The following is a 27,822-nucleotide window of genomic DNA, read 5'->3' as shown; positions in this document are numbered from 1 at the left end:
AAGCTGATTTGTGAGAAGTAGTATTAAAAATAACGTGGCTTTTCCAGAGTATGTTGTAAATATGAAAATATACTTTATTTTTTGTTGTTCCCTGTTGAATAATAGAATTATTAATATGCAATTTATTTTTAAAGACACGTTTAAAGAAAGCCTGCTGTTCTCAGTCTTTGGTAATTTTCCTTAGAGCCCATTATTCTTATTTGTTTCAGGGCTATTAATTTTGAGGCTACATTATATTCAAATTATCGTTGATTACTATGCTCGATAAGTGATCATAGTTTGCATTTCATTACCCAAAAGGCAGCTAATGAAGTTAGCTGTGCACTAACATTTGGAGAAGGAAATTATTGGAGCTCTGCAGAACAGATGAAGAAAGAAAAACTAAAATGAGCTGCAGAAAGTTATGAGAGCAGCAGGAGATATCATGGAGGGGTGGGGAAATATCACCAACAGGCATCCTAATTGTGTAATTTCAGCCTCCTAGAGATGCCTGAGATGCTGGATTGATAAAATAATGGAGAATTTAAGTGAAAGGTTCTGAACCATCTCAGGCAATGTGAGAATATATGAGAGAATATTACACGCGCAAGCTCAGTGTTAAATAGTTAAGTGACAGCACAACCTTCAGAAACACAGTAGCGGCGTTTAAAACAAATCACACTGAACAAAGACACAAAGAGGTTTTGTGTGACTTGTGCGTGTTGATGAAGGCAGTGGAGAGCTGTGTTAGTGCACAGAAAGCAGCAGTTTCTTACCTAAGCTGGTTACTGGCATGGATTGCAGCAAAGAGGGAGTCCTGCAGGTAATGAGAGAGAAATAAGCAGAAGGATGTGAATTTTCAGGGCTGTGCCCAATGAGATGATGTTCAGCACCTCCTGCACCAGAGCCCCTCAAAGCACATAGAATACAAAGAGAACCCTGAAATACCATTTTTGTGTCCTGTTTTGCAGCCTCTCATAGAAGTGCCATCATCCAGCACTGTGGGGCTCTCCTACATATATCCCCAAACCCCTTCTCCAGGTGTTTGTCAGATTTGGGAAGCTGCTGCATTGCATTTCAGCTTAGACAAACAGGCATTTTGCCCTGCTGCATGGCTGCTGCTTTCTGCATCTGCTCAAGCTGAGAGCTGCAGCTCTGAGCACTCATCAGCTCCAGCTGACAGGCACTCAGATACCACTCATATCAGCCTCACACTCCACCCAGAGCCCCATGTTTCATTAGCTCCTCAGTGCTGCTATTGTGAAAGTTGTTCAGATTGCAAAAGGGTGAAGGAGGGAGCTGGGATTTTTTAATTTTAACTCCAGAATGCAGTGTTTTGAGATGCTTCAGCTGTGTCAGGTTTGCTGGTAGTTGTTGCTTTGGAACGTTTGCATTTCATCCCTGTAATGAGGGTAAGTGAATTGTAATGGGTCAGCTAGTCAATGCAAGTTACCCCACATCCAGGAAACTGTATTTCTGTAGAATACCAGTTGGTCACATTTACTCAGATCAAGGCACAGTGCCAAAACCAAGACCAAGTCGTTCCTGTGTCCTTATGCTGGGCTGTCCAAGTCAATGGAAGGGCTCATTTTGCTGTGTATCAAATCCCAGCAATTGCATTTAAACTCTGAATGAGAAGTGGTACCCTGAAGCATGTGCATCTCCAGCAGTATTATTTCCCCCCCCAACTGATATTTTTTAAAACTTCCTTTTCTGGATTAATAGTACCTCTCTGTACTAGCATGCAGGATTGCTATGCGAATATATTTAACTACACAGTTCTCTGCTTCAAAATACTTTCCATCCCAAAGTGTAAACCTCTTTTTCTCAGCTGCCTCTTTTCTCCCCTCTTGCTGAAGAAGCTCTTGCTGAAGAGGGGAGTGCATCGTACTTGCGCTGCTTCCTTCTTCAGCTGTGGTAGATATTACCCAGACTCTAAAATCAGTGTCAGTCATTTTTGCAGCATGTTTCAGTCTGTGCTGAGGAATTCTCTCATCATTGTTGCTGTACCTTTCTCTTTGTATAATCACCCTGTGTAGCTCTCATTCTTCCACAGCTAGGAAGAGGTACAATAGTTCCCTTGTTATATTTTTGATTACTTTCCAGCATGATCAAGAGCTGCACAGGAGAATTATGAGCCTTGATTAAATACCAGTATTTCCTTCTGTCATTTTTCAGTGTGTTATCTTACCTGTGTCACAAGAAGTTCCTTATTGTTTTATTATGAGAAGTTAAATATTAACACCTGATCTCTCAGCCCGATGTTCACTAGTCACTGTGTTTTTATCATGTCCTTCCTCCACTCTGACCCCTTTTGGCTTCTGCTTCTCAGCTCACTTTGGATGTCGGATCTGCATCTTGCAGACACTTACCCACTCTGATATTCCCACCGGGTCAATGGGACTGTTCAGATGTGCAAAGTATCTTAAGTATTTGAGCGTTTGGGGGAGCAGGGTTTGAAGCAGGGCATGCACCAGCCAGGCAGGCTCTAGAAAAGCTTTTCTGAACCACAATGAGTTTAACGTGTTAAAATGCACAAAATGCAAGACAGATGGGAAATCGTGTTGGCTACAAAAGATAAGAGCGCTACGATAACTTCTGACTCTCCCTTTGATGTTCTCCACGCAAAGCCACACTAGTAACATGGTCACCTAATGCAAAATAATAAATAAGCAGGGAGGTGGCGCGCAATTAGTCACCATTCAGAAAGTGTTTGAATAAAGCACAGTTTTGCCCTGCTGGAGCTGTTGAAGTTGTTTGTATAACAGCCTCCCTGTTGCCCAGAAACAGCACATGAGACCACTGAGCATCTGCGGAAACTCAGATCTGGTTTGTTTGACTTGGACCTGCAGTAAAACTGACTTTAAATGTTACTTCAGCTTTGAGTTGGTGATTACCCTCGTACTTTTACAATCCGTGCCTGGAAATGGGATGTTAATTGTTGTTAATGAGACTGTCCACCTGGGTAAGCTCCGCAGGGCAAAACTCACTGAATGTAATTGCTCTGTGTTGCTTTCGGCCTCCCCCTCCAACCCTGTTGTCTCTTGCATTTGTGAGCAACACCTCCAAATCTGCCAACTCAGACCTCAGAGTTTTCTTCTTCATTCAGGACAGTAGCCAATTTCTAACCCTCTCTCGGCTGAACTTCCATGTGATTTTTTGGAGCATTACCGAAATTCAGCTCTTACAGACACCTTTAGCACAGGGAAAGGACACTGATGGGTACAGGCTTTGGGGAAAGTTTAAACATTGAGCTGGAGCTCTCTATTCCTAAAGCAAATTAAATCATAGTCTGGGTGAGAGGGCAGGGTGCACTAAGCTGCTTTATCTCAATGGCATGTTTTGTGCTCAATTTCTGTTCTGTTTTTTTTCTCAAATTAAATTTTTCTTCACCTTTTTTCTATACCATCACAGCTTAGGAGCAGCTGTTTCCATTTTTCTTTGCAATCCATCCACCATGCTCTCCTACAGAGTGAGATTTCATGGGAGCTCTCTCTGGAAATCATGAGTACAGACATAAAAAGAACTATATTCCTGTTTGAGACAGAGGCAAGAAAAAAAATTTACCAGTTTGAAACATGGGAGAGAGTTGGATTTTACTTTCTTCAGTGTTTTCTGCCTGATGTCCATGGAGGTGTTCAAGGCTGGGTTGGATTGGGTACTTGGTATTTTGATCTAATGGTCAGCAACCCTGCCCATGGCAGAGAGTTGGAACTAGATGATCTTCGATGCCCCTTCAAACCCATTTTATGATTCTGTGGTGCTCTGATGTTATTCATATTGAAAACAAACTATACTGGATTCTGAGATTTTGGTGATAATCTGAGCTAGTTTGCAGCTATATTAGATGCTAGGATCTTTTCCCAGGCAAAGGGAAGTTTGCAGCTTGCATTGCATTTTGGATGGGATGGGGACCTGCTGTTTATTTTGGTTACATTTGAAGAGCCATAAATTTAAGGGAAAAAAAATCCCAACATGCTCCCATAAAGAATAAATACATGAATAAACTAAAAAAATAAATAATCCAAACTCTCATAGTTAAGAGAAACAAGATCACATTTCATGTTGCTAATAGTTCTTGTGAAAACCACCTCTGCTTTATCTTTATGCAGGTAACCTTGCTGCTCTGAATTTGTCCCCTCAGTACCCAGACATAGTGACCTCAGACACATATAATTGGTCTTTTTGTGTTCATAGAACAACTTGGCAGGAAAAAAAAAGAGGGTTGAAAGTCACCTTTGTCTGATTTCACTCTTGCTCTAAAAGGACAGGTTCTGTACAGTGCCCACCCCATGCTTTAAAGCTTGTAAAATGCTTTCTCAGTGCTGCGCTACCGTAGGGTTCAAAGCATAATTCAACTGAAAGTGGGATGTAAGTGGGATGTGTACTTGGATTATGTGACACACTAACATTAAAATTATCCCTGCAAATTGTTCTTGTTTTAAATTGCAACTCAAATATTTGAATGTGTTTTTTTGCAAATTCTGATGGTAACAATTTTTGGTATCAACTTCAGAAGAAAGAAATGCTTTGAGTTTGGGCGACAGCGATTGTTCTCTGCTGAGAAAAGGCTATGAGAACGGTTCCAAAACTAAATTATGGGAAGATCTTAGTCCAATAATTCTTAGGAATCTGTTCTTCCTCTATTAATCTGGACCCCGAATCTGAAAGTGGCCATGAAAATTCAGTATTTGATTTTAAAGCTCTTCTGTTGTTCCAGAGAAGTTTTATGGAATGGACTGAACCTCCTTTCAGCTTGCTTTCATTTCTTTATCATGCTGCTAAAGCGTCTAACTTTTGAAGTGGGCATTTTAAAGACACACTGAGGATCCAATTATTTATTTTTATATCTCTTTAGATATAAAATAATAGAAGATAAAAAGCCAATATTTGGAACGGGCAATGTAAAAAAAGGTCCCAGACAAGGTTTATATGTTTAATTACTGAATGAAGTAATCAATTTGTGCCTCACTCATGTGTTAACATTTTCCTTTGAAAGAAACAATAATTTCAGGACCCTCATGAAATATGTGTGTAGAGAGATGAACTACAGAATTACAGGTACAATCAGTCTTATATTTGATATTTTTATGTTTATGTGATTTGTAATGAGGAAGAAGATAAATCAAAGCAAACAAATAATTTATAGTGTTACCTTCAATGCCAGAGAAGTCACATTGTAAACTGAATAATACATGTAATATGTATATGTGACATAAAAAATATTATTTGTAATGTATGTTATAATAAGAAATTAGTATTAGATAACTATATGAGTTACCTGAAAAATATTATTTTTATATATTAGTATTTATTTTCAATAATGCTTTATTGAAATGCAACTCTGTTTCTGATAATAAAATATAATAATTAAAAATTATAAAAAATGTAAAAATTTATCAAAATAAACTATAATAATTAAAAATATAATAAAAATATAATAACATTGTGTTTGAAAACAAAAATTGTACATACTGTTCATATTATTAATGTTCTTTTCCATACTGAATAGTCTAGATTTATTTAATCGTTTATGCTTATGGCTTAATGCTTAATATAACTTTTTATGTCTAGATCACATTGCATTCATTTTCTTTGGATTTTGGAATTTAAGGCAGGAAGTTTTCTTTATTTTGCAGCATAATTATTTTATCTTTACCGAATATGCAGTGCTCTGCCTGGGCTGGCATAGTCTGATTGTATATTGGATAAATGCTTCTTGGGGTTTCTCTATAAACAAAATCTATTCTACACAACTACAGTCTTTTCAGTAGATATTTTTCTCTTATCTTGATTTTTTTCCCATATTCATTGCTAAAATCAATGGACATATACACACATTTTTCTATTCTACACTGACATAAACAAAGGAAGTGTTAAAAGAAGACATAGTAAATTAGCAAATATTAATTTAAAAATCAGAAGCATAGTCTGATGTCTGTTCTCTTTTACACTGTCTGTGACTTTTAGAAAGAGCAAAAAGATCTTGTAAGGATTGTAGTTAAAGCTAATACTGACCTCTGGACAAATGAAAACAATTACATACAGAGCTTTCACTTTCTTTTTTTTTTTTTCCCACTACGTTGTTTCTTTACACATTTTGATGCAGAATTTAACCAGCAAACTCAATAATATCACAGTTTTTCCCTTCTGAAAAAGAAAACCAGTCCTTCATAGTGAATAAATTATCTAAGATTCACTGCCTTCTATTCTTCTTTTTTACGGGGTTTCATAAATGTTATCTGTCAAACTATTAACGAGAATTGCCAGGTCCTTTGGCTCTTCTTTGGTGAGCTCAAATGCTCACCAATAAGATCACCTTACACAAAAAAAAGCCCAACCTTACATTTTGAAATATTCACCAGAAATAAACAGCAAAGCATTTGATTAAATAACAGCTTTGGGTTTATTGAGGAAAAGAAAAAATGGCTTTGCCCTTCCTCTTTGACATTGGTTGCAATCATGGCAGCATTCGTGTTTTTGTTTTATTTCCTTTCCCAGTACTCTGGACCACTCTGTCTGGATTTTGTCTGATGTCATTTTAAGCTTGACCAGTAGAAAGTGAAGATCAATGTAAATAAATTCAAGGGCAAAAGTATGGGGTAGTGACATGTCTGCAAAACAAAAAATAAGACTCTACAACAGCTGTGTGGTATCAGTTTTGCTCGATGCTGCGAAGACCTGGGGCATTACGCAAGCTGACAAGAAAAGATTTGATGCATTTGATAGCAGGTGTTTAGGAGAGATCAGTAATGTCAAATGGCTTCACTATGCTGGGAACATCAAGTTTCAGGAGAGAACAAGAAAGGAGAAGATTATGGACTTCCTAACAAGGAAGTGGCTTTGAAGGTCTTACCACCCAGTGAGCATGGAGCAGGGCTGGGTGGTAGGAGATGGTCTTGTTGTCTGGTTTTCCTCGCCAGGCTTCCCATCCAATCCTGACTCAACAAAACATTAGTGAAAGCAGGCAAAATCTCTTCTTGATTTTGACTTTTTTAATCTATTTGCTAAGAATGGCAAAGCTTCAGGCCAGGCTTGTTGTTTTACTTCTCCAGCGTGTAGGATGTAGTTGTTACTCACAAACCTGGTGGAGAAGGAATTGAATGGGGACATGAAAATGAAGGACAACTTCTTTCAGGAAACTTCTCACCATCAGGAGTATTCATGGGAATCAAGGATTTCCAAACCAGGCCTCTGGGCTTTTGTAACACATAGACCATGGAGGCAAAATGAGGTTTTACAGACTGTCAAGCCAAAATCTACATCAATAGACTCCACTGACCTTAGTGAACCTTGAACAGATGTGAAACAGAGTGTAGAAGTCACCTGTTGTTCACATTTTCTTTCAGAAACAGCCTTTGTGCATGTAGCTAGGGAGCATCTCTTGAAAACTGTAGCTCAAGAATGGTAACTTAAAACAGATGGGAGCAAGAAATAATATAGCCAGACCATATGGGTAGAGTGGGACTGTTTGAAGCAAGTGCAGCCAAATATATTATGCTGTAGTAATGTGTGAAAGAATTACTAATATATGGGCTATCAGTAAGTTGGATTTTTTCACGACTGAATCAAGAAAAGGAAATGTCCTCTATATGAATGGTAATAGAGCCATATTTCAAAAAGATCCATGCTAAGTTCTTATATCAAGTAATGTCGAAAGTAGTTCATCATCCAAACCAGGATTTTACCTTTGTAATTTACAAAATTCTGGTTTATCGTTCAAATGTTCTTGAATAAGAACCAGCCTAGAGTTTATTAATATTCTTTTTTGTGTAACATCTCTTTAGGCTGCAGCAAAGTAGACAGTAACTAAAACCAGACACTTCTGACATATAAATCTCTGTCAGCAATAGACCTGTATCACTGTTTTTGGACTATCATATTTTCCCTTACTTTTCCATGAAAAATGTAGGATAGCCTTCCAAAAATAGGTGAGTCTAAAGTCTAATAGTTCAAGTGGTTAAAATGTTATTTCTCTGCAGTGTTGTATGGTGCACTTTTAAAAGCATAAGAGCACTAATCCATGAGTCCACAAAGAGAATTTACTCTAAAATTCATTTAAAACCAATGATACTTACCCCAAGCTATTTTCAGTTAAAACATTGGCTTTAGCATTCAATGAGAGCAAGTAAAAATATTTACTCAGGCAGCTAATTGGCCTATCAAACATCCAGCATTCAGAAGATCTCATGACAGAGCAAACACTCGTGAGTGCAAAGGGAAGGACAAACTGCCTTTAGCAGGACTGCAGCGTGCCAGGGCTCTGCAGAATGAGACCTGGGTAAGGGCAATGACATTTAGCAAATTACTGTAGAAAACTGATAAGGGCATGATCCTTTTTTATGCTGAAGATCATGTATAATGCCTGTGTGCTGTGCCTAAGTACCTATTCATAAATTTAGAATGGAAGCTTGGGGTAAGATGCTGACAGGTGCCACAGAGCGAGTAATGAACCCCCTGACCCAGGCAACAATGTTCAGGCACTGGTTTGTACCTTGCAGCCTGGTACTGCAGTGGCCAACAATCCATCCCACATATCTCTGAAGGTGATGTAGCATTGGTGTAGGCCAGGAAGTTGAATGAAGATGCAGTTTTTGAATCATGAAGTTAAATCTTAACTATGTTTTGTGTGCTCTCTAACAAAAACAGCATCCTTTTGGGTGTATTTCAGATGTGTGTGCAGAAGTGTAGCATGCCACTAAAAAGATAAGTGATGACTGTTTACAGTTCTACTCTTTTAGCATGTTTGTTGTGTCATTTAATATAACTCTGTTTTAATGTTAGTATGAGTGGATTCTAAGTGTGGTAGTGCTGTGAAATCGCCCCATGCCATAGTTTCTGTTTTTCCTGACCACTCTTGTCTTTCAAATATTCTTAGAAGGGCAAGAGCGCTTCTGGGAGGACTTTTACACAGAATGATAGAAGACCTTTCTGGAAAGTGTCTCTGATTATATAGTATTTCTCACAGAATGAGCAATGCATCATTTTGTTCAGCGTTTTGTGGTATTCTAGATTATAGGATGGATGTGGCATAGCAGATCAATCACAGTGTTATGTGTTAGAGTTTCAAGCGAGGGTGCAGTTCTGTAAGTGAAAATGTACAATCATCTTGGCCACAGCCAACAGTTTGCCAGCCCATAAACACATCTGTCAAGAAAGACTCTTTAAGGAGTCCTCTGTTACCAGGTCAAGAAGTGCTGAGGTCTCAAGTCAGTGAATGGCCCTATGTTGTAATGTGTAAACACTTGGAATGAATAAATTTTGGAGATTTGTATCTTAACCAATTCCTAGCTGAAGGTGGAAAGCAGGTAGATGCTCAGGTCTCATTTAGATGCACATGGATTCATAGAATCATAGAATGTCTTGGGTTGAAAGGGAGCTTAAGGATCATCAAGCTCCAACTCCCCTGCCACAGGCAAGGCCACTAGCCTCCATATCTAATACATATCCCAGAAAATGCCACCTTTCATTCTTGTATGATTGTCCCTGCTGCTGGCTCAGGCACCACGGTGACTTATTGTTAATTGCAGGAAGCATCTATGAGCAGGAATTCCACAGCGTTTATGGAAGAAAATGACTGAAATTATCAGTCTTCACACAATCAGTGTAGCTGTGTAAAAAAAGAGCTGTTCCGTTATAGCTGATGGCATTTCAATAGTAAAGAATTGGGTATATAAGTCATCCAAACAATACCTGGATCACCATCAAAGGCAGGTAAGGAAGGGACAGGAAGGGAGAGGTTGGCAACATTAGACACAAACTTTTGAAGGTCTGAACAGGGGAGTTTACCTTGTTCCAAAGGAAAAACTGGCTGCTCATGACAGCTCCTATGAATTTCAGGAGACAGATTCACAGTTTCCCTTCAGCGGGGCAAGTTTTGTACAAGATCAATAAGAAAAGCATGCTTATTCCTTTACACTGGATGTTATGTTGCTAGCCCAAAGGTGCTGTGGCAATGGTCATTTGTACAGTTTGGTTATTAGCCTGACATACTGCAGGTTGCTAAGAAAGCAGGCAATGTGTGTGGATGCCCTCCGCTACCATGTTCCTTGTGCACTGGAGCTAAATACTCCTTTTTCATTTATCTCAGCCATTAGATTCTGTTCTGGAGGAGTTTACAGGTTTAAGGTTTACCTTAGGTATATACATAATGATTTCTGGCATGAGGCTGTGTCTACTCCCTCTGTAATGAGGGGAGTTTCACCACATGCTTCAGGCCGTGTGCTAAGCTCTACTGAAAATCCCACTCTGACAATACATCCTGTAGCAGATTATATTGTTTTATATGATTTTCCCCATCTGTGTCTTTCATTCCTTCAGGAAGACGGGACAAGGCGGTATTCAGAAGGAGGGCAAAATCATCAGTTGCTCAGAGCATAACCAACAGGAGCTTCAGGTTGGTGGGAGCAGGCAGTGCTTGGGCCCTCAGGTATAAAATCCAGAGAGTGGTGGAAAGATGTAGGATGTACTAAGAGAGGTACCAACCAGTACCTGGTACTGCCCAGAAAAGTCTCTGGCTATCTGCAACCAAACTTAACAACTACTTCCAAGCCGTTTCCAATCTGGGGTCCTTCTTGCATTTATTTTGGTCTTCATCACATGATGTAATGCTATTTCTCTTTCCATGAGACATTTTTGTTACAGGTCTGATCCTCCTCACATTCAAAGAAAAACTCAAGGGAAAGAATATTTCCAGAACAGTCTGCACAAACAAGGACATGATGTAAGGAGTTTTTGGCGTTTGTACCATTTCACCATGATGGGAGTCATGATATAAAGCAGGAACAACAAGCATAACACACAGCTTAGTTCCCTAAGCACATATTTCTGCTCAGAAAAATCTTATAGGGATGAAACTGCAGTGATCTTTTTGTTGCAGCCTCGGAGTGCCCAATATGACATCCTCTTCCACTTACAGTGCTGCTGGTGTTCCTGTTCCTCTTACAGATGGGTAATTGGTTGTAGGGCTGCATTGCTTTTCAATCACAGACTGAAACTCAAACGTTTACTCAAAAATTCATAGACTCATTAAGGCTGGAAAAGATCTCTAAGATCATCTAGTCCAACCCCTGACCCAACCCTTCCATGCCCACGAATGTCCACATGCCCACATCCCTCAGTGCCACATCCCTGCAGTTCTTATACACCTCCAGGGATGGTGACTCCATCACCTCCCTGATGAGCCTGTGCCAGTGCCCCACTACGAAATGGATCTTCAAATATATACATTTGCACTGTGACAACACATTGTCTATGCTCTGGTAGAAGAAAGGATGCTGAGCCTGCAGAACTCTTGAATCTACAGAAAGCTTTCCCTTAGCCTGGCAGGGTAAGTAAGTGCTTCACCACATGTGGTTGCTTGCGAAGTACAAGACTCAAAATAAAGGTCGTTTGTCCTGAGGATTCACAGACCTAATAATTCAGCAAGGGGGAGGTGTTGTTTTTAGTGAAATCCAAGGTGGCAGCATCTTTGGAACGCAGCTCCTGTTTGTACAACAGAGCTTTTACACCAACATTTGTACAGCTCAGCTTCTCCTCTTAAGCTTTTAAGACCTCAGCCTGCTTTATGGTAATTTAAAGGGCACCCATGATTTTACTCACCAAGTGTCTTCTGCTGTGTGAAGCAAATGCTGTATGGAGTTTACAAGAGCTTGTCTATGACATCTGGATAAGGCATAGATGGCAGTGGGGGGAAGAGGTTTTATCATCCAGACCTTGGGCTTGGCACAAAGCAAGTGGTATAAATAATGCAGGCAGCTAAAGGAGTGCCATAAAAACTGTGCCTCCTCGTCATGCATTCAGCTTATGCCCCTTCCCTTACACAGACAGCTATTTTAGGAAAGTTTAGGAGAGCTCAAAAATATTTAATTAGGACTACTTTTTTACATACCTTGTAATAAAGTAATGGGCTTTATTAGCTTTGGTCCATCACAGGCCTTCATCCTGACCAAAAATAGCCCTCTCTGTTCATAAGAACATTGCAAATTTAAATTCTGATAACTTGAGAGCTAGGAATGAGCATCTCATATCTAAAAATGTCCCTTTTCTACAGCACTAAGAGGCGAGTGCTAAATCTGGATGTGAAGCTATGGCATTTTTTACTATAAACAAATGCTGCCAATAACTGAGCACTTTGATCTGCTGGACCACGAGCCAGAGTAGTTTCGTGGGGAAATATTCCAATGCCAAAGCACTGGGGAGTGGGGAAGAGACAGGGCTTAGCTGGGAGCATACAGTCCGACAGATCAAGAACTTAGTGGATGGAATGCAAATGAAGCTAGGAAGGAAAGTGTACTTCGGTCACTTGTCACAGTTCTCCTAGGAGGTGTGTTTTATTGCATTTAGGTGCTTCCCTAGAAATATGCATGTTGGTTCATTTCTATGTATATACATGAAAACGTGCACAGTGCCCTTCTGCTTGTATTGCCAAGCTGGTGTGCAAATACGGCTTCTTGGAGATTTATAAATGAATCAATCCAATTGTGTTTTATCTGCTAGATCTCGGAGCTCATGGGGAAAACCACCCTCACCCACCCTGCAGGAGGAGCACAATGGCACAATGGCACCCTCTGTTGCCCTGCACGCTGCTCCCACGTGGATGTATGAACTCCCAAAGGTATCCATTCCCCATCTCCAAATCTCATCTCTTCCTGTCGAGCTTCCTGGTTTGTTTGGAGTTATCCTGTTATTTCCATTTGTAATAAAAATCTGTCTTGTTCTTTTTGTACTGAGTGGAGAAACACTGAGAGGATCGTCACACTCTTTTCATGAACAGTGGCCCCTTGTCCCCATTTTGTTCTCCCTAAGTGGCAGCTCCTTGCAGCAGTGGTATTAACCACTGAGCTCAGCCCTGCAAAGCGGTGGTCGTTCCCAGCATTAACTGGAAAGCAATTAGTCTTTATGAGATTGGGTTGTCCAACTCTCATGCAATTAATTAAACAAAAACTTTGTTCATTAATTAAAATACATAGTGAATCTGATTTTTGCTCTGATCCTCTGTGTGTTCATAAGCAAACAACCAGTTCCTTTTATCCTTGTATCCTTGTGAACACACTTTAATTGCTCATTAATATAAAGTTAATGGGCTGACACACAACTAGCTGCTTCTTTCTTTTTGGACTTCTCTAACAATGACTTTTTTGTGTGTGTCTGGCAAAGAAGCCAGAATCAACCAACTTTTTTTCTGTGTTTTACTCCCATGCCATGCTGTAAAGGACTGCACAATTACCTTGCTGTAATGTTATTATTCAGGACTGATTTTGCTGTGATGGCATAAGAGGAATTAGATATGCCCTTTCTATTGTTGTTGATATGACTGTGCCTGTTTTCCCCATATGCAGACTGAAAGAATTATCAGAAGCAGTACGTAGAACTTATCACTTAGAAATGATTACTCAGAAATCATGAAGTGATGTTAATGTGAACATACTTCAGTGCATCTATTTGACAAACACAAATGGTCTGTGAGTATGTTGAAGTATAACAAAAAACAAGTTGGAAATATTTGACATGCTGTGTCTGTTCAGTTTTAAGCAGCCTCACCTACTGTGCCAATGACTTACAGTCAGATTTGGATCTTGCATGCTCATCATCAGCTTTCAGGACCCACGCCACATCATTTGCTTCCTTTGATTCCAAAAAGATTTTGTCAAGACATTGAATCGAATTTTATCCCAGGCCTCACAAATACATCCATGTTTGACAGCTGTGGGAAAGAAGGGGGTTCAAGCTGAATCTATTGTTTGTTCAGAAATATCTAATTTCATAAGTCAAATTACTCGTAATGATTCCACACTAATTTGTCATTTGAATCCTTTGCAGGCCTACTTTCTCCCAGATGATGGGAGATGAGAAGAATTGCCTAAGCTTTTGGTACTGTGTAGATCTCTGCTGAAACACATTCTGATTGCTGCTGACCTCGATACATCTTTTTTCTTATAAGCTTAAGCCCACAAGCTTCAGAATTCAACATAAAAGAGCAGCTGCCATCTGATTTTGTTCTCATTTATAGAGAAACAACTCAATTTCAGGAAATAAATAAATAAATAAGCAATTCAATTTTAAAATGACCAAGAAAAGTTTGACTGAAATGAAAACAAAACCAAAATAGCCACGCTTTAAAACAGTGCATTTCAACAGGACTTAAAGTGTTCCTCCCTGCTGTTTTCTCAAACTGAAGTGCTGACAAAATCAGTATGTTTCCTGAAGTGTTTCTTTTTTATCAGATTTGCATGTTTTGGTGAAATATGGATCCACTGAAGTGATTCTGGCTTGCTGAATGTGTTATTTCTTTTGGATTATGGAATTTATGGGCCTACCAAAACTGTCTCAGTCTCCCGTGAATGAAGAAATGATTCCAGTTAAGTCAAAAAAAAAAAAAAAAAGAAAGAAAGAAAGAAAAAGAGAAATCAACCCCAAAGAGTTGTCACTCACCCAAAAAACCAGGCCCAACTGAACATTTAAAAAAAAAGGACAGAAAAAGGTGAAAGAGATATCGTATGAGAGTGTGTTCGAAAGGCAGAAATTAAATTGTACTCCCTACTACTGGGATAGGAGATGGAGTGACCCTACCTGTGGAATCTGGATTTGATAGAAAGTTTTGGTGCTTGAAGTTGAAGCAAAAAGAGATGGGGGTGAAATATGTTCAGTAAAAGGAAGTGTTTATTCCTTGTGAAGAAGGGGGAAAGTTTAGGTTAAATGTTAAGAAGAAACTCTTTTCTCAGAGGTTGGTGAGGCACTGGCACAGGCTGCCCAGTGAGTTGTGGATGCCCCATCCTTGGAAGTGCTGGAGGCCAGGTTGGATGGGGCCATGTGCACCCTGACCTGGCATGGAGCAACCCAGCCCACAGAAAAGGGTTGAGAGAGGATGAACTTTGAGGTCATTTATGAGCCATTATGCCATTCTATGATTCTTTGATTCTGTGAAGCCACCTGTCTTTGTATTATGGAGAATATCAATCCTCAGCCAAAGACATCCTCATTCATTTTATATTTCCCTCATATTTCCCTGTACACAGCTGCCACTGACTTGATGTGGCAAAAAAATGCCTATTTGCACAAGCTGTGAGTCTTCTAGGGACTCCATTGCCTAGCTCACCACTTTACCATCTGATCTCCACTCTACTTTAAAATGCAGAGATAGAACAAAGGATGCCAAACCAAACTGTGCATGTGTCCATCTCCAGCTGAGAAGAGGACAAGAAGAAAAGAAATCTGTTGTCACCTCTGGAGATGTGCTCCATTTCCAAACAAAATCTGGGTACAATGCAGAAGAAAGTCATAACATGCCACAGAGCTCTTTAAACCCTTAAAAAACAAAAACAAAAATAATAAAAAAAAAAACAAACAAAAAACAAAAAAAAACACAGATTGTTGAGAGTTACTCCTGTTTCCCCACTAGTACATAAACACTGTGTTTAGGTACACCAGTTCCCTGGGAGCGATGAGCATGCTGGCAGGTCAGGGGACCTTCTGTTGGGTTATATCATTGTTATGAGAGTCACGCTGCTAAGGAGCTTTGAGTTGTACCCCATGCTGAGAATAATCCAAATAATCTGCAGCTCAAAGCATCCCTCATCAGGAATCACCATGAACACAGGCAGTTTCAGCTGACCTGATGAGCTAAACATAAACATGTCAAGATCTCAGTAGTACCGGAACATTTGTTTTAAATATCCTGAGTGTGAAATCAATGCCAATGGTCAACATCAATTGTTTGCCAGATGTTCTTTTCTCTAATTTTACTGCAGAGCACATACAAGTATGTGCTGGAATTAACATGATGGTTGGAGAGAACACAGTAGCCAACGCTTGCTTTATTGACAGAAATTTCCAGGAAGAGAGATTTCTCCTGCTTCACATGGCTATGAGATACGTATGCAGCCTCTCAAGGGACATATGCATCTCCTGCAAATAAATAACATGATTTATGAGCCCTTTATGATTAAGTTTTTATAGTGGTAGGAGAGAGCTTGGACTGTACTGTTGTTTTCTCTAGATGTTATTATCCTGAGAAGAAAGCAAAGTGCACAGCACCAGTAATGAGGCTAACCACAATACTCGTCAAGGTGCCGCAAGCTCAGAGCTATCTACAATCTGCAACAGACACCCAGAGTGATAAAACTGCAACTGAAGTGAGGCATAGAGATGAGTCAATTATGAGAGTTGCTCTGAAAGTAGTGCCTCCTATTTTATTCTGTTGGCCCATTATGGCAGTAGTAGATTATGGCAGTAGGGATTGAACCTTCCCACCAATATTCTGTTTCATTTTGTTGCTATGTGACAGATGGCAGCACAGGGGCAGTCTGATAAAATAGTGTCTGATGTGTAAGTGTGTATGAAACAATGGTGAAGATAAGGAGAGCTGGGACCACAGATATTTGTCTGGTAATTGCTAAGATCTGCATCTACGGCAAACGTATTCTGCATGGAAAGAGTGGATGCACAGTTCCACATCTACCAAAGTATCAAATGATGTTTTTCAGGGCACTGCTGATGCAACATGGTCTGTAAAGAAACTAGATCAGAAATACCGAAATACAGATAAAAAAAGATAATGTCTTTCCATCCACATTGTCAATAGATTCAGAGCAGGAGCAGTGTCAGATTAAAGCAAAGCAAATATTTGCAGTATAATATTTTATTCATCAGAAATTCCTCAAGTTTTTAATAGATCTTTCTGGCTGATACAGAAATGTCTTAACTGCAAAGTTTTTTGTTTGTTTGTTTGTTTGTTTGTTTTCCGAAGGTGAATATGAGTCTCTTAAGACTGAAACCTTCTTAAAAAAAAAAAACAACAAGAAAAAAACCCCTTCTATCCTTCCTTCCTCCCTCTCTCCCTCCCTCCCTCCCTTCCTTCCTTCCTTCCTTCCTTCCTTCCTTCCTTCCTTCCTTCCTTCCTTCCTTCCTTCCTTCCTTCCTTCCTTCCTTCCTTCCTTCCTTCCTTCCTTCCTTCCTTCCTTCCTTCCTTCCTTCCTTCCTTCCTTCCTTCCTTCCTTCCTTCCTTCCTTCCTTCCTTCCTTCCTTCCTTTTCCTTTTCCTTTTCCTTTTCCTTTTCCTTTTCCTTTTCCTTTTCCTTTTCCTTTTCCTTTTCCTTTTCCTTTTCCTTTTCCTTTTCCTTTTCCTTTTCCTTTTCCTTTTCCTTTTCCTTTTCCTTTTCCTTTTCCTTTTCCTTTTCCTTTTCCTTTTCCTTTTCCTTTCTTTTTTTATTTCCTAGTGTTTGCCCTCTTTGTTGCTCAAAAAATAAGTGTTGAGATGATAAATGGAAGAACTCTTCTGGATACAGTCCATCCTGGAAACCCTCATACTATTAAGGACTGTAATTACAATTTGGAAGGGAATCCAGACTTTTCTAGGAATGCTTAAGCCTTTCAGGACTGTAAAATTCTTCAAACTGAACAGGCTCTGTACAGTTTGCCTACTTGGGGATACGCATATTCTCTTCACCAAAGGAAACACAAGCTAGAATTCAGTAGGGCTCATTAGAAAATCCCACACGCTGAGCTATCTTTATAAATGCCTAAAGCAATAATTTGTAGGTTCCCCAGAAGATGGAAAGAGAAATACAGTGATTTTTCCATAGATGGGTAAGTGAAAAATGCTTCTCCGCAATTTTGATTACTTTGAAATGATGTAAATTAATCCTAGCTTCTACAAAGCTGGTTTCACTGGCAGAGACTGTCAATAAAGTAACTAAGATTAAGGGTCTTGATCTGGATTTTAGAAGCACTTTAAAACAACAAGCATAAATTTAATTTTCTATTTAAGATAGAATTCATTGATGTGGCCATCCTGTTTAATACCCATAACTTATAACTATCTAGTATAACTATCTAGTTAAAAATAGGCCCATAATAAGCTGGCTAGCAGCAGAGGATCCTATACAATCCCTTAAAGAGCCCGAACATGAAAGCATAATAATCTAGCTTCCGTTCATTCACGATGTTATTTCATCTTGAAGCTGGTCAGCTATCTAAAAAATCCATGTTCAGCCTTTCTTTTGGCTTTAGCACAGTACAACTCAAAAGTTGATGCTTGGTGCTGTATTTTTCTATGGCTCCTTTAAGGTCATAGAACCATAGAATGGCTTATGTTGGAAGGGACCTTGAAGATGATTCATTTCCAACCCCTTGCCTGGGCTAGCTTCCCCTCACCAGTTTAGGCTGCCCAGAGCCCCATCCAACCCAGCCTTGAGCACCTCCAGATATGGGGCACCCACAGCTCTCAGGGCAGCCTGTGCCAGTCCTGTCTGTTTGCTTTTCTAAACTACAGCTTTTACTCTTGGTTGCCAGTCACAGAGGTCAAAGCAATGCAGTTTTCTGAACAGTCCTGTGGAAAGTAGACCTATGGCAGAGCAGCTACAGCTTGATGCACAAATGCATTATTATTACTATTATCTTTTTAAATATTCCATTAAAATTATTTAGATTATTGAATACATTGATATATATTAAAATATAGTCAAACAGCCCGTCAGATCTACACCCTGAACGCAATCTGTTCATGTAAGCTTTCCTGGATTACAAAATTCAGTCTGTTCTGTGTCAGCCTTGCAGTTATACTTGAGAACAGCTGAAAACTCTTCAGTTAGGTTCTGATAGCCAACATTACCCCTTTGATATAAACTACTGGATTAAAATTGTTTATACTACTTAGTGAATACTTAGAACTGTGCATTTTGGTGGAGCTGCTCCACAAAGAATTTTTACGTAACCAGTGCTATTATTGATTGCACCCTTCACTAAAGTCACATGTAGTTATCACAGTGTGCACAAGAAACAAAAGGAGAAAACAGCCCTCCAACCCACATCACACCTCCAAAGAGAGACAGACACCTGAAGGCTGTCAGCCATGAGATCAGTCCAAGCAACCATGCTTGGAGATGATGCATCATAGTTTCTTCTGGAAACAGGGGCACAGCTCTAACTACTCACAGCCATTCAAAATCAAAGTATGAAGAGAGATTGGATGCATCAGAGCAGTGATGGGGTTTTATAGCCAGGTGCAACAAAATGTGTAAAACTTTTGAGTCTCAGAGCAGGTTCGTTTGTCCTTGCCTACCATGTAAGTCATATTGAAGACTTTTTTCTACACAAGCATGCAATCACAGAGTACCATTGCAATTCTATCATTCCATCACAGAGCTGTTGCACAGCACAGGAAAGTTCATATAGCTATGAAAATACTAACTCTGGTATTGACTGACTTTCATGCTTTTTCCAGACAACCCTGCAATTATTTTCACATCGTTTCTGTCATTTAAAACTGTTGCTAACCTTCATAATTGTTAAGGGATTGCACAGTGCAATTTAGCATAGTTAGGGCAATTAGAAAGTTAATCACCACGAGCCAACAGTCAGTAGCAGCATTTTTTGCCAAGAAAACCTAAAGGCTCCATCTGATGCTATGTAGTCCTCGGGATTTTGCTTGCAAGTCCGTGGGCCAACCTCCTGCTTTGTCAGGCTATAGAAGATCTTCTGCCTTTTTGCCAGGTGAATGCTGCTGATGCAATAGCATGACCTGAGCCTGTGTCCACTGCCTCACTGGTAACCGCTTGGGAACTTGACCTCCAGGGTTGTAACTGGAGGTAGACTTGAGATCTCCCCAGTGGAAGACACTTAACACATTTCCCTTGCTTTTTACATCCATCTGAAATGTATTTAGCTGACTTCTGAGCTACCTTGCATGTAAAACCTTGAACCACAATTGTAAACTCTCCACTTTCCCCTATTAGTACAATATTTGATTTGGATGACATGTTTTTTATAATATTTATTTTCTGGCCCATTTTGAGTCTCTCGTGTTAATGCCACAAAAACTTCACCCCTTGTATAATATTTCAGACACGGAGGGGAAAGAAAAAATGAAGTGAAAAAAAAAAAAAAAAGCAAAACCAACCGTCTGCATTCACTTAAACTACATTACAATAAAGCTCAGTAAAGATCTGATCAGCAGGTTTTTTTTTAGCTTTCTCTGATTCAATATGAAACAAATTAGTGGAAAACCTAAAGCTGAAAGGAAATTTTTGCCACTGTTCAAAACAGGACATGAAACCTTTAACATAATATTTACACATATTACGCTAAATACTTTCTTCAGAGTTAAAATTTAGCACTGCCAGCTTCAGACAGACTGGGAAAGACATTTAGTTATATCTGATAAACCAGATTTTGAGAAGAAAACGTTTTATTCTTTTTCTTCTTCCTATGTCTGCGCTAGTGCTGGCAGAACAATTGTGATTTAGAAGTATGTAAACGTTCATTAAAGACTTCTAAACACTTACAAGGCAAGAAACAATTTGTCTTATACTCTTTTCTTCTTGCCTTCACAGCTGTTATGATTTTACCTTAGGTGGCCCAAAAAGCCGCTGAAATTCTGAAAGCACAGCAGCGTGACCCAAGTGTAGCTTTCTTCATGATCATTGTTTGCAGAAAAGACTCAGCTCATCTCAGCCCAGAATAAAGACCTGGTACTAAAATCTTAGAGCCTTACCAGGTGGCTTTTAATTTAGATGGGCATTAAAAGCACTATGGCTTCAGCTCCACGAAGCATGAGGACATTTTGAAAAATCAAGAGAGTTTTCCCACAATTGGAAAGCATCTCCCTACTGAGCTGCAATTAAAATCAAGGGATTCACTCAAATGTGCCATAGCTCCCAGGCAGAGGTGAGAAAAAGGTCGTAACATCTACTTCCTTCACCTGGGATTTACCATCTAGCCAGCTGACTCTGACCAATAGCACAACAAAAATCTCAATTACTCCCTGATAAAAAGGAGAACATTTTAAAGGGTCCGGTATTTCAAACATCAGCCACGTATTTGTAGATTTTAAGATCATATGGAAACTCTGCAGTCACCTACTCTGACATCTGCAGAGCACAGAGCAGAGGAGACTGCCCAACAATTCCTAAATCAATTCCAGTAAGTTGTGGTTGATGCATGGCATCTTTCTTGGAAAGACATTCATTTTGATTTAAAGACTATAAGCAACAGAAAATCCACCACATTCCTTGGCAAGCTGTTAGCTGTAAAGAAGAGCAAATTCTCACTGCCAGAAATGGGAGTTTTGGCTGGACTTGCATTTGACTTTCATCTTACACATTCACTGAAGATCAAATCATTATAGATTCACCAAATAATAAGTTGGTTATAATTTACACCTGTCATAAATAACAGGCATCTAATGATAAGTTGCAGAAGAAATTAAGTATTCCCAATTTTAAAACAATTTTTTGAAGTCAGTGTATAGTGCACAAATATCCCCACAAGGAGCATTAGATGATTAATCCAAGATGCATTTATTTATTCACTTTGGAGCCTAAAATCTCAAAGTTCAGAGGTAGCATCTATTTCAAATACAAGAGCAAACTAAGCCATAAAAAATCTTCTCCTTTGTCCTTGTTCCCTGTATAGGTCTTCTCCTAATTCCAGAGTCCTAGGAAAGACATGAGTTACGGTGACCATCCATCAGTAATTGCTTTTATGGCAGAACTTCCAACTGAAAATACGATGTTTTATCTTGCTATGGCCCCAGTTTTGGCCAATTGCTTTGCCATGTTTCAAAAGCAGAGTTAGTCCTATGGAAAGCAGACAGTTAAAATGTAAACAAAGTTTCTGTTTATTCTGAAGTCAAAATAGTCATTCCAAGAGAACAATAAATGTGAGACCACATATACTATTTACTTATCTTTAAGAACACTGTTATTCCTAAACCAGTCAAGCTACTTCTCCCTTCTGGTCAATTCCTTTTGCAAATGCATCTCATCAGCTTCAGCTAATATATCACTGAAGTTTGACAATAATCACTGACTTTCTTTCTAAAGATAATCCATGTTTAAAAGCTTGGTTATATAATATGCAATAAGCCAAGAATATCTTGCAACACTTGGAAAGGTAAAGTAGTAATGTTCTGCCAGATTCCTCTCAGCATTTAAACACCATTTTTTACATGCCAAAAGTTCCTTCAATTACTAATGACTTGTGAGTTTTAAGATACATAATTTATATCTGAGATCAATTAGGGAAGACAGATTAAAAAAAAAACTTGTCTGTATTTTCAGTCCACAAGAAACATCACTGAAAGAAAACGAAAGAAAATGATTGAAACTTGAACATGTGTTCTGGCCCCAGAGAAAAGGTCAGTGTCGAACCAGAGCCAGTTTTCTTCTGAAGAAAATTCTGGAGGAAAAAGAAGGATGTTTCAAAGCTATCTCCTGAATAGGCGGGTGAGAGGGTGCTTGTGGTCTTGAAGAAGCAAAAGATGACAGTAAAAGCAAAGAAAGGGTTTCTGGTTTGATGGAACATAATGTCCCAGACAAAGGGAAATGACATAAAGCCAAAATCATGAAAGAAAAAAGAAGTGGAAGGAGGTCTAATGCGTTCATGGGGGAGAGTTAGAAGTTTAGAACCTCAAGCAGGATATTAAATGTGAAACTAGAAGCATCCCTGAGCTGAAGTCAACACAGCATCTTCCATCATTCACTTGCTGAGCAGAAAATAGTCTATTTAGATCAAAAGAGTAGAGAACAAGAGTCAAAAGAGGAGATTCATCAAAAAAGGGGTGTGCCAAGTCAAAGCAGAAAAAATATCTGCCAGAGTGACAAAGGACCTATTTGGGGCCAAAAGGCAGGGATAGACGGGAGTTGCCGTTACAGCCACAGACCAGGTCAGGTTGACCCCAGAGATACAGCATGGAGGGAAGTGTGCATGCTGTGGCCAACAGACAGACAGGTCAGGATCAAGGACTTGGCTGGGTGACAAGAGCAAGCGCTGACCCGAGCGGAAGTCACATTACATCTCTTACGCAAAATCTTTGGTTTCAGTGGATAAGCATTATGTTGTTGAGATCCTCAGAACAGCCCAGGGGTGGTAACTTAAGTATAATCTCCATTGCTTTTAGGAAAACAGCCATAAATGTGTTTCTTTTTATTCTTGTCTTCACCTCACAAACACACATATTTTCACTAACTTCACATTTATAAACTCTTCCAATCATGCATTGAATGACACTGCTGTTAGGTCATTGTCTAGCTACACCATTTTTACATCTTCCCCCCATAGATAGTTACCTTATATATTCAGAGCAGAGCAAAACTTCTAACTATGGAGGAAGAAAGACCCTCAGATCTGGCTCTGTGGTACAGTTCTTCCAGATTAAACATCGTAGATCCGATTTCCTACAAACCAGATGGAGGAGTAATTCTGGGCTCAGGAAGTGGAGGTCATCTCCAAAGATTAATGTGTGTCTTTTGCAGTCCAAAGGTAATTTGTAGGAAAGAAGTGTTTATCAGCTGGAAACCTGCAAATTGTGATTGTCACCATTCAGATTAATAAATTTTGCTTTGCTTTTCTAATTTGGTTACACTGAAGATCTAAAATATGCTTCACAAATAAAAATATCCATAGAATATGACTAGGTAATATTTTATTACCACTATCTCAGTACCTCTGAGTGGGAAAAAAGAGTATATCAAGCATTAGACATTATCAGCCACCCAATAGGCCTGGGTGAAGGCTTGTGACACAGCCCAAATCTCTCTTGTCATGCTGGAAGATCTATAGTTACAAAAGGAAGTGTCTGTGGTACATGGGAATTTCCAAACCTATTTGAAGTCAGTGGACCTGGTAGCAGCCCTTAGGATAAATGGGAGAGCAGAAAAATGCTCTTTAGTTTCACAACATAAGACACTGTTCATAGCACTCATTATATGTCTGATCTATCAATTAAATTGCCTTTGGTAGTTTTGCTGGGAACTGAATCCATTGCTCATGTCTTGCTTGCTATGTATGTGTCTGTACAAGTGACAGAAGCAACAAATGGCAAGTAGGAAACAACAGAAAGAGAACCTCCTATGAGATAAAAACACCGACAAGGAGTAGAATTACTGAGGAAAAACATGGTTGTGAGCAAGAATGCTGACTCCTTGTTCATTGCTGCAGGTCTCTGAACATTCTCCATAAACAAACAGGATTGCATTCAAGAAATATCTGTCGCCAATTTCTCCTTCCAGTGAAAACAGTCCTGTGCACCAAGAACACTGCTGCATGGAAAGCAAATGCTAATATCAGCATAAGAATCAAGTTTCCCAGAAGAGAAAGGTTGAGTTGATATCTGCAATCAAGCTGGAACACTTAATGGAGGTGCTCAGATAACTCAACAGTGGCCAAAAAATAATTAAAACAAGACCTAAACAATTGCTGGAACCCTCTAAAAAGTAACCAAGTTGAATTTCTGTAGCTTTCCAGAAAAGACAGAAATATAACCAGATTTTTTGAGGCAACCTGTAGCGTTTCTGAGCAGACTGAAAAACTCTGTTAAAGCAACGATTGGATTAGTATACGATTTGGATTAGTGCATAAAAAAGAACTGCAGTAAGACAAACTAAAGATTAAGCTAGCATAATATTCTTTTTTTAACAATATACAACATTAGAGGATTAAGGGAATAGTGAAAAAAGGCCTGTTCAGTTCTCTGCTGCCATCAGTTCTGGTTCTCAGCTTCTTTAAGATTTCCAGGTTGCACTCAATAATGGATCAATAAAATGGTGAGCAAATGGATATGATGGGTCACAGATCTTCCCATAAAATAGAGATTTATTTATTTTTTTTCAACTGGTACTTACTAATACAATTCATTTGAAGCAAGAACTCAAAGAGATGGAAAAATAAAAGAAAAAGTAAGAAAGAAACAAAGTAAACGGGAATTGAGGCACTGGCACAGGTTGCCCAGAGAGGTGGAGAATGTGCTGTCCCTGGAGGCACTCAAGGTCAGGCTGGATGGGGATCTGAGCACCTGATGGAGCTGTAGGTGTCCCTGATCATTGCAGGGGAGTTGGATTAGATGGTCTTTAATGATTCCTTCCAAATCAAACAACTCTATGATTCTATACATCAAAGAGTTTCACAGAAACAGCACTGGTGATTCTTTTTACTCCGGCTTTTACCTGGCGATACCAAGTTACTTATTTGCGAATGTCAAATAGAAGTTACATGTCAGCTCAGGGTAAAGGTTTTATGAAAGCATATACATCTCAATCAATCTCATACCCAGAAAGGCTGGCTGGAGGCTTTATATACCAGCTCAAACAGAATCACCCCAAGTGTCTTGCTCTGAGAGCCATACACAATACACTGACTTTAAAGAAATTATGTTTAGATTGCTAAGATCTGTTTGAGATCTTTCACCTGTCCGAGCTTGCCAGATCACAGGTTAGAGCTGTATGGATGGGAAGAGAGCAGCTGACTTTAAGCAACAGGGAGAAAGCCCAAGCACATTTGCACCATCTCAGCTTACATGGATTTGAACTCAGAGAAAGACTTGTGAGGCATGAAAGATGAACACACACATCTGAACTCAGATGTACCTCCTAAATCACAGAAAGTCCCAGGATGCTTCAGGGAAGGGAATCAGTTCCTGTGGTCAACATTACCCCTACAGGAGAAGGGCCCACTGTAGTGCTGGAAGGTAATGTGCGTGAGCCCTGATGGGCTGCTCTGTCCCTGGTATGGCTGAAGCAAGAGGACTCTAACTCATCTCTTGGCATTTCTGAGCTAACAGGGAAACAATGAAACTAAGTTTGTTTTAAAGAGAGAGGAGAGAGGAGGAAAGTTGCCAAAACCACAGATTTGGGAAACAGACCAGATAGAAGTTATTGTTATGAAATTTCTTTGTTTCATGGCCAACACCATTATATATTTCCAGCTGGCAAGACATAGCATCATGTGTCTTCAACGTCTTCACTTTTATCCAGGAGGTTGGACAGAGGGAAATGAAACTTCAGGAAGAAGCCAAGTTGAATGAGCAGAAGTGACCAGCTCAGTGCAAAGCACAGAAACCTTATCCTGGGGAATGTTACAACATACTTGCTCACATTTAGGAATGAAGGACACACTGTTGTATCATGTTGGTCTTAAGAGTGGAAAATGTCCCATGCAAGGGGAAAACACACCAGAACAAGAGCTGAAGCAATTTACAGTGATAACTTCCTACCATAACTTCCTACCCTGGGAAAGAGCCTGTCCCATCTAGGAGGCACTGATCACTTTAGCTTTGCCACTTTAAGACTAGATAATATCATGGAGCATTTAGAAACTTTGAGCAAAACTTGCTATTTTCAATACTGTGTCGAGAAAGCAAGTGGGCTGTCAAACAGGAGAGTGAGCACAAAGAAGCATGAGTCAGTTGAAAAGATATTTCTTATGAAACCCAGTGGGAGAGATTAATCTTCTCTTGCAAAAAGAAAATGGTGGCTCTTTGGAAGAGTCCGCTCTGCAAACATTCTTGACATGAAGTTTTCTGCAGAGTTTTTGGCTTATCCCACCTTACACACAGATCATGGAGAAAATGTTATACAGATTTCGGCAGTACCAGGAGCTCCCTTCAGGTAAAGTAATAAGCAGTCCTCAGGAAATTCATTTACCTTGCAGTATATCAAAATCTACTCCTTGCCCTTTCTGTCTGTGCATTAACACTGCCCACGTGCTATAAGCAGTAGCATGTGTGCCCTTTGAAAGACGTACAGTAATAAAGGTGCACTCATGCTGGAGATGCCCCCTGAGCCTTTTAAACTTTGAATTTAGAGTGCTTTGATGGTTTTGGTTCTGGAAATTCCACACCTGTCTCTGCATCATCACGTAGTAGTAAGGTTCAAAGCTGTTCATATGGTTACGTGCACCAACCATCTGAAAAGGACTGGGAACAGCATGTTCCATTTTGGGGCAGAAGAACACTAAGAAAGATAGCAAAATATATCACAGCACTTTTCAAATTGCAGCATCAACTCGGGCCCATCATAAATTGTCGTATGTGGCTCATGAAATGAACACAGAAGTGTGGATCTTATGAAACATTTTACATGGCAAATTTGAAATAAAAAGTGCTAATTATTTTGTAAGAGGTTTCCCACATGTTCAAAGATAACTTTTTGAAGAGGCATTTTGCCTGCTGTCGGTAGAATTATGAGGAAGACCAGGCTGACGAAGGCTTGGAAATGGCTCTGAACACAGCAAGATGACACAAATAGTTGTCATAGGACTGTTACAGGTTTCTTTAACAGAACTCAGGAATATAATTTCAGAGACCAAAATCATTTCATTAGAAAGAAATTATCTCTGGGAATGAACCAGAGTCTAGCCCAGCCAACAAATTTTTTGGGGACAACAGAGATCCCTCTCTGTTATTGCAGAGGAGTTAGACCACATGGGTTTAAAGGGTCGCTTGCAAATCAAAAGATTTTATGATTCTATGAAACACACAGATGGACCCTTCCCATTTGTTGAAAAGTTGATCAGTGAGGAAAAAACAAATCAGCACTAGAATGAGTTTTGGCCAGACCAGTAGGAGCTAGGATGGCCTATTAGAAGGACAAAAAGTAAAAATAGAAGATAAAACACATTCAAGATAATTAAATTTCTAAATTACAGTGGAAATGTTCTGTGGTGCAGAGATGAACAGCCAGGGCTGGCAGCACAGTGGTCTGCAAGAGCTGGAAATACCCAGCCATGTAAAGCACCAAAGGGGCAGTACATAAGGAGGGCCATTGCAGCACACCTGGAGAGAAGTGAAGGAGATAGACTCTGAGGAAGAGCTGGCCTTGAAAGGGGCTGAATTGCAAGCAAGAGTTCAGACTCAGTTCTGTTAATGCTGCATCAGAATAACACTTTCTCACAAAGAAACATTTGATTCCAATATGCCTTTACTAAGGAAAATTGCTTTCCTGGACTCCTTTTGAGCTAACTGTATGGATCAGAATGTAGTGACATTTATTGGAATTACAGCATTACCTGAAGGCTACAATAGCTATCAGCACCACACAGACAGTTTGGCAAACTTATTTTTGTTGCCCAT

General features: G+C 39.5%; 1 long non-coding RNA gene across 8 annotated transcripts in view; it reads left to right on the top strand.

The window, feature by feature from the left end:
• LOC107313939 (uncharacterized) overlaps positions 1 to 27,822 on the top strand; it is an 83,423-nt gene that overhangs the window by 39,011 nt on the left and 16,590 nt on the right. For 4 of the 8 annotated variants that reach the window (XR_014946052.1, XR_001555258.3, XR_014946054.1 and 1 more), the window contains exon 2: positions 12,478 to 14,857. This is a non-coding gene — a long non-coding RNA (uncharacterized LOC107313939). Of the gene's footprint in view, positions 1 to 5,455; positions 11,309 to 12,477; positions 14,858 to 23,915; positions 24,534 to 27,822 lie in introns of those variants that run through there. The other 4 variants (XR_014946051.1, XR_014946050.1, XR_014946048.1 and 1 more) reach the window with 4 other exon arrangements.

The sequence above is a fragment of the Coturnix japonica genome, chromosome 4 (genome assembly GCF_054131305.1).
Source record: "Coturnix japonica strain WE chromosome 4, WE-NBRP24, whole genome shotgun sequence".
Classification (NCBI taxonomy): domain Eukaryota; kingdom Metazoa; phylum Chordata; class Aves; order Galliformes; family Phasianidae; genus Coturnix; species Coturnix japonica.
The sequence above is the reverse complement of the archived record's forward strand: the minus strand, read 5'-3'. Positions and strand labels throughout refer to the sequence as shown.